The following is a 12,056-nucleotide window of genomic DNA, read 5'->3' on the forward strand; positions in this document are numbered from 1 at the left end:
AAGTATGGACTTTTACCGTCGTAACTGAGGCAGTGAATGAAAGTTGCTTCAACAAAAATCAAATTGATTCCAGAGCAGTTCTTAAAGTGAACTAATCCAAAACTTTGTGTGCGAGGTACCCGAAGGAGTGGACAAATGTAGTCCATATTCCAACCTGATATATATGTGGTAGATATACTGGGATGGGTAAAGCATGGACCAAATCGGTCGCTACCATCAAGAGTTATCATGCGCAGAATTTTTCCGAACATTTTTGAATGCAAATTAACGCTGCCGCCTGTCTAGGGTATAATTCGGTCTGCAAATGTGGTAAAGAACGTCAAAATACCTCAAATCCGGAAGTACCGTTATATGGGGGCTATATCAAAGAGTGGACCGATATAGCCCATCTTCGAACTTGACCTGCCTATGGAAAAAATACCCTCGGGTGCAAAATTTGCACTCTATCTCAATTATTGCGGACGCTAGAGTGATTACAACAGACGGACAGACGGACAGACGAACATGGCTAGATCGTCTTAGAATTTTATCCTGATCAAGAATATACATACTTTATAGGGTCGCAAATGATTAGTTCGATGTGTTACAAACGGAATGACTTAATATACCCTCCATACTATGGTGACAAAAACATTATTTGCTTGTCTAAGCTGCAAGGAAATTTTAAAAGAAATTGACAAGAAAATTTGCCATTCTAGTTTGAACGTATAAACACAGACTATGTGTGGGTTAGTAAATCAGAGTTGTATTTAATGACAATCTGACTGGTGTAAACGCCTAAAATATTGGCAGCATTGCCATGTTAACAATTATTGACGGCGTCAAAATTCACAGTCATGCAACCGGTTATATACCGGCTACCAAATACCAAGTCATTCTATTTGTTACTTTGTATTTGTAACAAGCGTGGAGGAGCGAGCGTGGTATTTCGTATTTATTTAAAAATCGCGAAAAACGAATCGAAATCGAAAAATCTAGTTGAAAATTGCAAATAAAATGCAATACGCTCAAAATGGCGTTTAAAATAAACATTGTGCGATATAAATTTGCGTGAAAACTATAAACTTCGCGTCTTACAGTGAGTTGTCATCAGATCAGGCAAGCTAGCAATCAAGGAAGAACAAGATAGCAACGAGAAAGGGGGAAAAAATGATGGAATAGAAAGAACACTTGGCCAAAAAGTAAGAAAAGAAGACATTTTACAAGTACCGATTACGAAGGTGTTATCATTTTAACACGAATGAATGTCGGTGGTCAGTGCGATAAGTAATCGAATAACTATACACAAATTTGACATTTTATTGTAACATTGACATTTGTGCAATTTGCAAAATGTCAAATTGAGAAAGGGACGATAGAAGAAAACACGAGCGCAGCTAGAAAGATGGAGCAGCTTTTCCGTTGTAGTGAAAAAATAAATTATAATAATTAATAAAATAATAATTATAAAAAGAACATAATAGAAGAGAACTGCTAGTAAAAAGTAACTTCTAATTTCAATTCATGTTAATATCTTTTATTCGGGTGTTAATAACTTTTTGTAACAGTGTGGCATCAAGATTTTTTTTTTCATTTTTGCAAACTTCGTCATAACCGTAAAAGTTGGATCTGCCTCAATTTCATTTTGTGCTGCTCTTCCATTTCTTCTTCTTCTTCTCGATTTTATTCAACTGGATGTGTTTCTTGTCGTTTTTTGAACATTTCTAAACGGTGTGTTTGTGTTGTGTGTTTCTACTACAGGCGACCGACTACATATGTACAACTACTACGACAAATTTTTCTTCTCGCATGTACGCGGATGATGGCGTAGTAGTAGTACTCTTCTATTTTTCAAAAGTATTTTGAAAAGGAAAAAAAAATATATAGACAACAGCAACAAACAAAAAAAAATCAGGACGCATCTTTTGCAAAAATCAAAAAATAATCAAGAGAAATAATTATGAAAAGAAGTTAATGAATTTTTATTTTTTACGTGTGCAGCAGCAGCCGAAATAAACAAGTAAATGTGGTGTGGCTAAAGGACTTATCGGGAAAAATATAATATCCACCTACAAGTAAAAAAGAAATACAAAACAAAAAATATAGTTCAAAGAAAAGATTTGTATGAGAAAGCAAACAAATATACAACTATTTCGAAAAGAAATAAAAAAACTCTAGTTGCAGTTTTACACTGCAAAATGGCCTTAGAAATGTCTGGCAATTGTAATTGATAATACTCGTTGCAACAGAAACAGCAGCAGCAGTGGCAGCAATAATAACAACAACATCAATAATTCTAACAGTACTCTACACCAGCAAAAATAATTGCATATATACGTCAAGTAGTAGAAAAGACGAAGGGGCAGTGCTGTGCGAAAAAAGTGAGAATTGCAACAAAAAATATCTCTCCACAGAAAAAAAATAAACAACAAAACTCTGAGACAGGATTGAGGATTAAAATACCAACAACACCTATTCTTTTTTGATCTCTTGTTTTTTTCTCAATGAATCGATGATTAATTTCTTGTTTTGTTGTTGTAGCTACAGTAATTGACAAAAATATTTTTGCGATCAAGAATTCTTTTCATTCAGTGAGAGGAGATACTATTTCGTCGTAAGTCATTCAAGACAGAATCCGCCGCACCAAGCATCTCGTATTAACCTGGCAGCTCACCACATCTAAATTATTATTAGTGGTTCAGTCTGTCCGCGTCAATTTGGAGTTTCATCTAGATTCTAGAAGAACACACAGTTTATCGAAGTAGTCAAGTAATATTTTTTGGAGATACTTGTATCTGACTTCGACCGACAAAAACAACAGTAAAAACAAAACATATATTTGCCTTAACAAGTCATTTCAATTTGTGTTCTAATACGACGAAGAGTTAACACAACAAAAAACCAACAACCACAACAAATATATATTCAGAGAAATATATTTGTCCATTTTTGGCCAAGCAAAAATCCAAAATCAAAATGTAAGTTTAATAATCATAATTGTTTGTACTTTTATAATTTATACATAATTTAGTTGTATTTTCAGATTTTTAAGTTTGGAATTAATATTACAATAGTTTGGGGACACAGTTGGACATGGGCTGCAATCTATAGATGCATATTAATGAAATTCCTTAGTGTTACACACTCAACACTGGTGTATATGTTTATTAGGATCAGTTTTATAAAGGTCATTTATTCAAAACACTAAGGTGCAAGCAACACCTGCAGTCGCAGCCCAGACTGTCTCATGCTGCAATCGAGCATTGATAAATTGATCAAAAATCTGTGGTTAGGTTTGGGGTACTTAAGTGACGTTTAGGGGTATCTCTCTAATCGTCTTGCAATTTTTACCACATGTAGTCCTTATTATCCTGAATACAACGACTTTTATAATTTTCCGGGAAAGTCTATGCTTCCGAAGATAAGGGTCTTGACTTTCGCCGAATGTCTTTAACACCATTACACAGCTTTGGCGCCTCCATAAGACCTTGTTGAAATTTTTATGCATCGAGAACTAATAAATGGGTAAAAAGAATCTGTGTTTAGGATTGGGGGGCCGCATTAAATGTCGTTTAGGGACAATTATTAAAACAATTTCTACCAATGTAGTCCTAATTATTCTGAATACAACAATGTAGACTATACATATTGTACTCCGGGGGAATTTCATACATCTCGAGATAAGGGTCTTGACTTTTACGGAATATGGCAACACCATTATGTTGCTTAGACGCATCCATAGGAACGTGTTGAAATTTTTAATTTTCTTTGTATTCCTGATTACAATGATATATAGGGGGTTATCATGAACGGCAATTCCCCGTGAAGTTTTTCACTTTCTCCCCTAAGTTGCAATGGCGGAAATACAAAACTCACGGGAAATTTCATTCATGATAACCCCCATAGTTTTTCGGCGAAGTCCATATCTACCTGGTAGGGGTCTTCTAACGTTGACAATATGGACATCGTTCTTTTGTGGGCAAAAGGCACTTTTAATTTTAATTTAATTTAATTTATTTGACAATCACAGTAACCTAGCCCATAGGGCTAAGAGCGGTTCTTAAAACAGCTATACAATAGGAGAAATTGTTAAATACACGGTCAAAGGCCACTTTCGAAATATCAAGACCCATATCTCGGGATGTATGGACATTATCTTAAAAATGTAAGAGCGTGTTTGTAGAAGTTTTATTTAATTTGTATAATATTAGGTTAAATTTATCGCGAGTTTTGAAATGTTTAAACCAGTAATAAGATAGGTAGATCTAATTAAGCCCCTCTTAAAGCGGATATTTCTATCTATGAAATATTTACATTATTCTTCTAATTCCATGGGTAAGCATGATACAATGGCATAATAGCCGATTGATTTCTATGATCATAGAGTGTCGCAATTCTCTTTCCACCTTATCAGCGCTCTTACTTCCGACTTTGTCACTTTTCCTGTATAGGTAGCTACTTGAGCACTGAACTTATTCAGCTTTGCTTTCTAGGCAAGGACAACTGCAAAGGAAGTCGACGGTTTGATTGCCTAAGGAACCATCGTCGTATTTGGTGTAGTCTAAGGACCTTCGGCAAAGCGAAAACGTATCACAGTTTTCTCTCCCGGAGCTGTGTTATTCTTCTCAGAGATGATGGTTTCTCACTCGGCCCAACCACACAGAAGCAGACCCCTTCTTCAGTTGATTTCCTTAATGGTAATTGGTTTGTTTGAGGAGAGTTTCTTTAGCCTTCTTATTCCTTTCTGGTTTGGAACAAGTCATTTTTAAGGCCTAATCGCGGATCTTTTTGACATATGTATCTACCGTCGATAACCCTTGGAACACTGATTACAACGATATACATTTTTTGTTGCCGAAGACCAGACTTCCTAAAACTTCAAAGTTCCAGTTTTGGTTTTGAAAGCCAATCTAGGCAATTTTGGTATAATTTAAAAATTTGTGTAAACTATGTAGATTCTAAAAATCATAAGTTTCCGCTGATGGACGGCCTTCGGCCGGGATTTTACGAGTTTTTCCTTGTTTAACACCGGCTACTCGATAAAATTTCTTTAAAGAGTATAAGAATTCGTGGGTGGCCGGGATAGATTCCAAAACCTGCTACGCCAAATAGTTTCCTTTTTGAAAATTTTAAGTTTTCGTGGATACTTACGGAACTTTGATGGCACATATCTCGGGAAGCATGGACTTCCGCAACACAAATTGTACGTTGTAAGACTACCAATGACACATGTGACAAGATGATCCGTGGTCAGGCCTTAAACTTGAATTAAGCCAAGAATTTGACTCACCACGTTTTTGCTTGTCGCAGCTATTTAAGAGGCTTTTGCTTGAGCAGCAACAGGGTCTGGAAGAAAGATCTTATCCACCTGAAGATCCCGTCGAGATACAAGAGGTTAGGTTCTATCGAATTTTCTCATTTATCTCCTTCTCAGAATCCAAATTCGGATCTCGTCCCACCAATTTGTGAAGACACGTTACACGTCTTTAAAGTCATTGACTTATGTTGGAGCCTCCTTGGATTCTCCATAGTCGGTCAATGTCCCTGTGGCATTCTTCCTTTGGGATTACTGATATCAGAGCATCAAAGCCCTTACTTCCTCCACAATACTCTCATCTTCCCTAGTAGACTTGGCTGTGATGTCAACGTGATGTCCAGCTCGTCGACGGTTAAGATCAGATTGAGCAATATGTCGAAAATTAAAGTTCTGATTTTTGAAATATGTTTTTATACCCTCAGAATTTATGCTAACGAGGGTATATACACTTTCATACGGGAAAAATGTGCCTCATCGAAATAATGGTTTTAGACCACAAGTATGTTTGGACGAAATGTGTTTCAGACAATTTGGAGTCGATTGAGCAATGTCCGTCCGTCTGTCTGTCTGGCTGGCTGGAGCGCACGATAACTCTCGAACGGATAAACCGATTCGGTTCAAATTGTGGGTTTCGTAATATTTTACCCAAACTTAGTTTAAGTTCGAAAATGGGCTATATCGGTAAGTAAGGGAGTAACCGATTTTGTCCACACTTTACCCATCGTGAAATGTGTACCAGACTTAAATAAGATTTCAATGTGGGCTCAATCGGTTCACTCCTTCGGGTACCTCCCACACAAATTTTCCGATAAGATCAGTTTAGGGCCATCTCTCGAAGCGCCTTGATTTTTATTTTAACAACTTGTTTTCACTGCCCCCCCCCCCCCCCCATACGACGGTAAAAGTTTCATTAGCGGCAAGTCCATACTTCCTGAGAAAATAGCATGAAAGTTGCAAAAAACCCCTATGACACCGTGTAAGGTGGTTGGAGCGCAAGATAACTCTAGAACGGATCTGCCGATTCGGTCCAAAATTTGGCCTTAGTAATATTTTGTCCAAACATTGTTTGAGTTCGAAGATAAGCCATATCGGTCCACTGCTTCAGGAACCTCCCCCTCAAAAGTTCAAAAATGTTCGGAAAAATTGTTCGTACGGCAACTCTTGAAGGGAGTAGCCGAATTGGACCATACTTTACGCATCCTAATATATCTACAAGATATAGATCAGGTTCGAATATGGACTATATTTGTCCACTCCTTCTGGTACCTCCCATACAAAATTTCGGATAAGATTACTTTAAGACCTGCTCTCGAATCACTTTGATTTTTATTGAAGCAAGTTGTATTCGCTGCCTCAATTTCGACGGTAAACGTTTTTTCAGGGGCATACTTCCATACGTCCATACTTCTTGATAAAACAGCCCGAAAGTTGTACAAAACCCCTATGGCACCATAGGTTGTGACTGGAGAGCGCTTATTAAGCGATTTGGTCCAGAATTTGGCCTTCGTAATATTTTGTCCACACTTAATTTCAGTTCGAAGATGAGCAATACCGAGCCACAACTTCCGGTACTTCCCCCCAATATTTAAAATATCTCTTACCGCGTTCAAGATTTGGCCCAACTTTGAATCCTTAATATTTTATATAAATTTAGTTTAATTTCTAAAATGGTACCTACCGCAAAAAAGTTCAATATTTGCAGATTAGGATCTGTTAAAAGATCCTTCGGCAATGGTATGACAATCCTGTTCCTTGTAGTCCTGTTTAAAGCTATATTATGTTTTCCGTGGACAAGTCAATGCTTCCTGGTATACTGGTCCAAAAGATATACATAGTCCATAATGGACTATGTTCGGCAAGTTCAAATGTCACATAGCCTGAGGCAAAGCCGACTGATACTTTTTCACTTGTTTTACCTTCTCTTTCATCAAAAAATATCATTATGTTACTCTTAATGTCCTCAGAGTAACTACTTATTTATAAAGGGTATTTATATTTCATCGCTACTGAAAAATAGAAAATTTTGTGTTACTAGTCTTTTGTTGAACAGGTGATTCCATCGAGTCAATTTGGGGTATAGGAAAAGGTTATCGTTTAATTGCGATCGTTATTTAAAGTGAAACACATTCACAGAATGGATCGGTATGTTGTTATGGCCAAGAGGTGCTCTTTGCACTATATATCCCACAAAATAAAATGGTCTATTTGATGCACGTTTTTAAATCTACACAATTTTTCCCATATTAACTAAAACCTAAGAGAAGTTTTACATGGCTGAAATATTCAGGAAATATCGCCAACATTACTGATGGGTATATTGACACCGTCGAAATTTTTGCCAGTGATTTTGTAGACATGAGGAAAGTACGAAGTCCTTGTATTTTCTCACACATTTGTTGCACTTCATTGACTATATTTTGACAACCTGATCAAATATTGCTTGCTCTTCATATTCCAACAATTTAAAAGAGCGTGACTTGTAGTTCCCTTGTAGGGCAGTGTGACCCCCTCTTGTGTTACTGAGAATAAATGTTTTGTTTATTTCAAAAACAATACAAAAAATTGCAAACACAATACGCAAACAATCACCCAAAAGAATTAGGATTTTTTGTTATTATTTCTACCTGCTGCAAACATTTCCTTTTTGTGGTGGTATTGTTTCTCTCTGGTTTTTGTTTACAATTTAATCAGCTGCTTTCAGTGTCAAATGATATACTCTTACCAATTGGTTGGTTGGTTGGTTACATAGAAGAAAATTGCAAATGAGAGTCTTTAAATTGATGTGTTTTTTGATGAGAAGGTGAAGAAAGGCAATCCTTAACAGAGACACCTGGTAGATAATTATTTCATTTCATTTCATTTCATTTCATTTCATTTCATTTATTATTCATACATTACAATGCCAGTAAGTCTTTCAGACCAAATTAATTAATTATTTCATATTTTCTTTAAAATAGCAAATTTCTTTAATTATGCACAAATGTTTATTTGGAAGATCAAGTTTATGAGACGAAAGAAACTGTGTACACTACTAGTTTAAAACGATTTGGCTCTAATGAAATATATTCGGCTTTAGTGCAGTTTATATATAATTTTTGTATATATAATTTTTGTTGCGGAATTCTATATTTTCCGAGTTCCGAAACTACCCTTGATTTCATCTCATTGTTTAAGACAACAACACAGAGATCCGCGACGGAGATCTTAAACTGAACACGTTCCAAATAGTCTCTGGTTCAAATATCTTGGCAATGGGTTCAGTTAAAAGAGTACCGTCCCCTTTTTATTTAATACCATATTTTAGTCCGAAGATTGATTTGAAGTGCACATGTTCTCCACAGTGGCATTTACCTCTTGTAAACATTTCAATGATAACGCTAATCAAATTATCAGTTACAACGATTAAATTAATAAATAAATCATACTTTTTGATAACACGTTTCATTCCAGCCAATACTTAAAGAAGAACTCCTATGACGACATTGATTTCACTTTCATTATCAGTCAAACTTGTTTTTTCTTCTTCTTTCTTTTTTCAAAATCAAATGTGATACATTTTAAACTAAATCAGTTTACTATAAGCATAGATATGTCTTTCCACATGTGTTTGTGTGTGCGTCTGTGAACAAAACACATGTTTGTTTTGTTTGTGTAGCCTGTGTGTAGTATTTTTTATTTCACATAAATGTTTTGTTAATTAATTAGCACCTTATAGGTTTTTTTTTCTTAATACATTACCTAACTCTAGACAAACAATGTGGTACTTCTTTCTCAAAAAAGTTTGATTTTTTCTTGCCTTGGTGACTTCCTTTGGGGTGTGTTTGAAGTGATGGAGTTTGCAAATAAAAAAATGATGATGAGCAAAATTCAGTACATTTCTCTAAAAGATTACAATATTTTTGGTTATTATGCTACATACATAATAACCAGAAATATTTAAAACTTTCAGAGGAATGTGCTGAATTTTGCAGCTAAATAAAGCTTGTAGATAACCCGCATCTGAAGGTGTTCAAGTAGTTTTTGAAATACAATATAAATTGGGTTTATCTTAAGCTATGGGAAAAATCTAATATTGTTATTAAAGGCCGGTCGTTTTATCCTGATTACAATAATGTCATGTTTTTGGGGTAATCGATACTTTTCGAGTAATGAACCTTTGAAGTTCCCTCTCTAAGTACCTTCTTTTGTTAATTGGTTATTTTTCAAATAATTAAAGCAGTAGGGGAGAGTATCTTTTAATTTACATATTTCTATTTATTTTATTTATTTCAAATGGGTAACCAAGCTTATAAAGCTATCTATGATAGTCCATATTTACATTAGGCAATTTTCCTTGCGGCAATTGTCAGTTTGATGGTGAGAGAGGTGAGGCATTTGCCTCTCAACACCCTCTCTCATCGACAAACTGACAATTGCCGCAAGGAAAATTGCCTAATGTAAATGTGGGCATACAATAGCAAACTTTTCCTAAAAGAAAGTCTGAAATCCCGACCGAAGTTGTTGTTGTTGTAACAGTGTTTTTTATTATGTTTGTATGTTCGTTCCTCTGTTCAATCTGGCTCTGGGTCTATCTCTAGTTCCAGAAAAATGTCTGCTTCGATGGGATGTAGCCGCAGATCCACTGGAGTTAGATGGGTAGGTTTGGCGGGACAGTTGAAAAGGTGTTCTGTGTCGTGCGGGCCCATGCCGCATACTGGGCAGATGCATAAGGCCTTGGCAACTGCGTCCGTGTGAATGCTATTCAAAACTACTTGATATGCTTGTTGATCTAAAGGTTCTCTCCTGTATCCTTGGTCCCCTCCCTCTAGGGCATGGATATCCTTCCTGATCTGCCTGAATGTGTCGGGCTTACCCATAAGATGGTGATTGGGATGGCTCACACGATAACATCCAAGCAGGTACTGCAACGAAAGCATCTCATTGTGTTGCTTTACAGGAAGAATTTTTGCCTCCTCATGTAGATGGTCCACTGTAGATTTGAGGAGGCACCCTGTCGCTGTTCTCAGGGCGGCATTCTGGCAAGGTTGAATCTTTTTCCAGTTCGAATCACACAATCTCGGGGACCAGACTGGAGCCGCATAGCTTACCACAGACCGACCTATCGCGTTATACGTAGCCAACAAAGTTTCTTTAACTGCACCCCAAGTGCTGCCGGCCAGGGACTTGAGGACCTTGTTCCTACTTTTCAACTTGTCGCAGATAGCTGTGGCGTGTGCGCACGACGTGAATGTAGTGTCGAATGTGACCCCTAAAATTTTAGGGCAGTTTGTGGTCGGAATTCTGCTACCGTCGACCACGACATTCAACTCAAGTCCAAAATGCGCTGTCCACAGTGTGGCTGTAAATTTTGTGGCGGAAATCTGCATATTCCTCGAATGGAAAAAGGTGATAAGATCGGTTAAATAGTTGTTCAGTCTCTCACAGATGTCATCAGGATAGGTACCCATTACGATCTCGATGCCGTCTGGAAGGGGCGGAATACAGGAGAGGTAGAGGTTAAACAGTTTCGGAGATATCACCCCACCTTGAGGGACTCCCTGCTTCACTCTACGGGGTTTGGACTTCTTATTCCTGAATTCCACGTACGACTGGTGTCCACGCATATAGTTGGCTATCCAACGTTTCAAGCTTGGCCGGAGGGTTGTCTGCTCAATGTCCTCAAACAGCGTGGAGTGCCTGACTGTATCGCACGGTCGTCTCTGGTTGAGTCCTTGCTGATATATGTGGTAATGGCGTGCAGCGCTGTTGTCGTGCTGTGCTGCTTACGGAATCCATGTTGATGATCGGCAACTTGATAGCTATTTCTGATACTGGGGAGGAGCAAGGCCTCAAGTGACTTTGCTACGGGCGACAAAAGCGAAATCGGTCTGTACGATTCACTTTTGCTGGCATCCTTGCCTGGCTTTCGTAGTGGGACCACCCTGCCCATTTTCCAGACTTCGGGAACAACGAGGGTGGCTAGCGACAAGTTGAAGACTTTGGTGAGATACTCGACTCCCGGCTCATCCAGCTGCTTCAACATTACCATGGAGATTCCATCAGGGCCCAACGCTTTGGATGATTTAGCGTTCCTGATGGCATTGGCAACATCATCCATTGTAAATTGTGGTGGTTCATCCTCGGCAGGAAGAGATCTGATGCGACGTAATACTCTTCTCTTCGCCCTGTCACTCTCGGGATGCTCGACAAACTGTCAATTGAAATTACTTGCGCACATCTTCGGGTCAGTCAAAGTAACGTCGCCAAACGTGACTGAGGTCCTATCTTCCCTTCTTCCAGGGTTCGAGAGTGAATTAACCGTTGCCCACAATTCACCTATACCAGCTCCAATGTTGCAGCTCTTCAGATGATTTAACCATTTGTTCCGCTTAAGCTCGCCGACCAGCCTGTTAACTTCCAGTGTCTGCTCCCTGACTCTGGGGTCATTGGGGTTGATACGACGAAGCTCATCACGTTCATTTGCTTATCCCGTCGCCTCTAATTTGGTCTTACTTCGGGTATTCGACCAACAGGGATGTGGCGAGCGGCTGCAGCAGTGATGATGTCCCGGAACGTCCTTTCCGCTACCCGAACATCAGAAGGATTGGGCAATTCTCTGAAGCGGTGATTGGTGAACTCTCTGAAACTCGGCCGATCAGTTTTTTTATGATTGACGAACGTGCGGCGTTCAGAGGTGATGAAGTTGGATGGTCTGCTAATGGTGACAATTATGGGGAGATGGTCTGATCCAAGGGAAATGACGGGTTGCCAGGTAACGTCA

The 12,056-nt window shown here is 38.2% G+C and overlaps 1 protein-coding gene across 1 annotated transcript in view; it reads left to right on the top strand.

Moving 5' to 3' along the window:
- Positions 1-874: 874 nt before the first annotated feature.
- Trf4-1 (Topoisomerase related function 4-1) overlaps positions 875-12,056 on the top strand; it is a 37,843-nt gene continuing 26,661 nt past the window's right edge. The window contains exons 1-2 of the mRNA XM_073976240.1: positions 875-1,181; positions 1,981-2,957. The gene's annotated coding sequence lies outside the window, so the exon portion shown is untranslated. The remainder of the gene's footprint in view (positions 1,182-1,980; positions 2,958-12,056) is intronic.

Source organism: Musca autumnalis, unplaced genomic scaffold (assembly GCF_047663935.1).
Source record: "Musca autumnalis isolate F117 unplaced genomic scaffold, ASM4766393v1 scaffold_3, whole genome shotgun sequence".
In the NCBI taxonomy this organism is placed as follows: Eukaryota; Metazoa; Arthropoda; class Insecta; order Diptera; family Muscidae; genus Musca; species Musca autumnalis.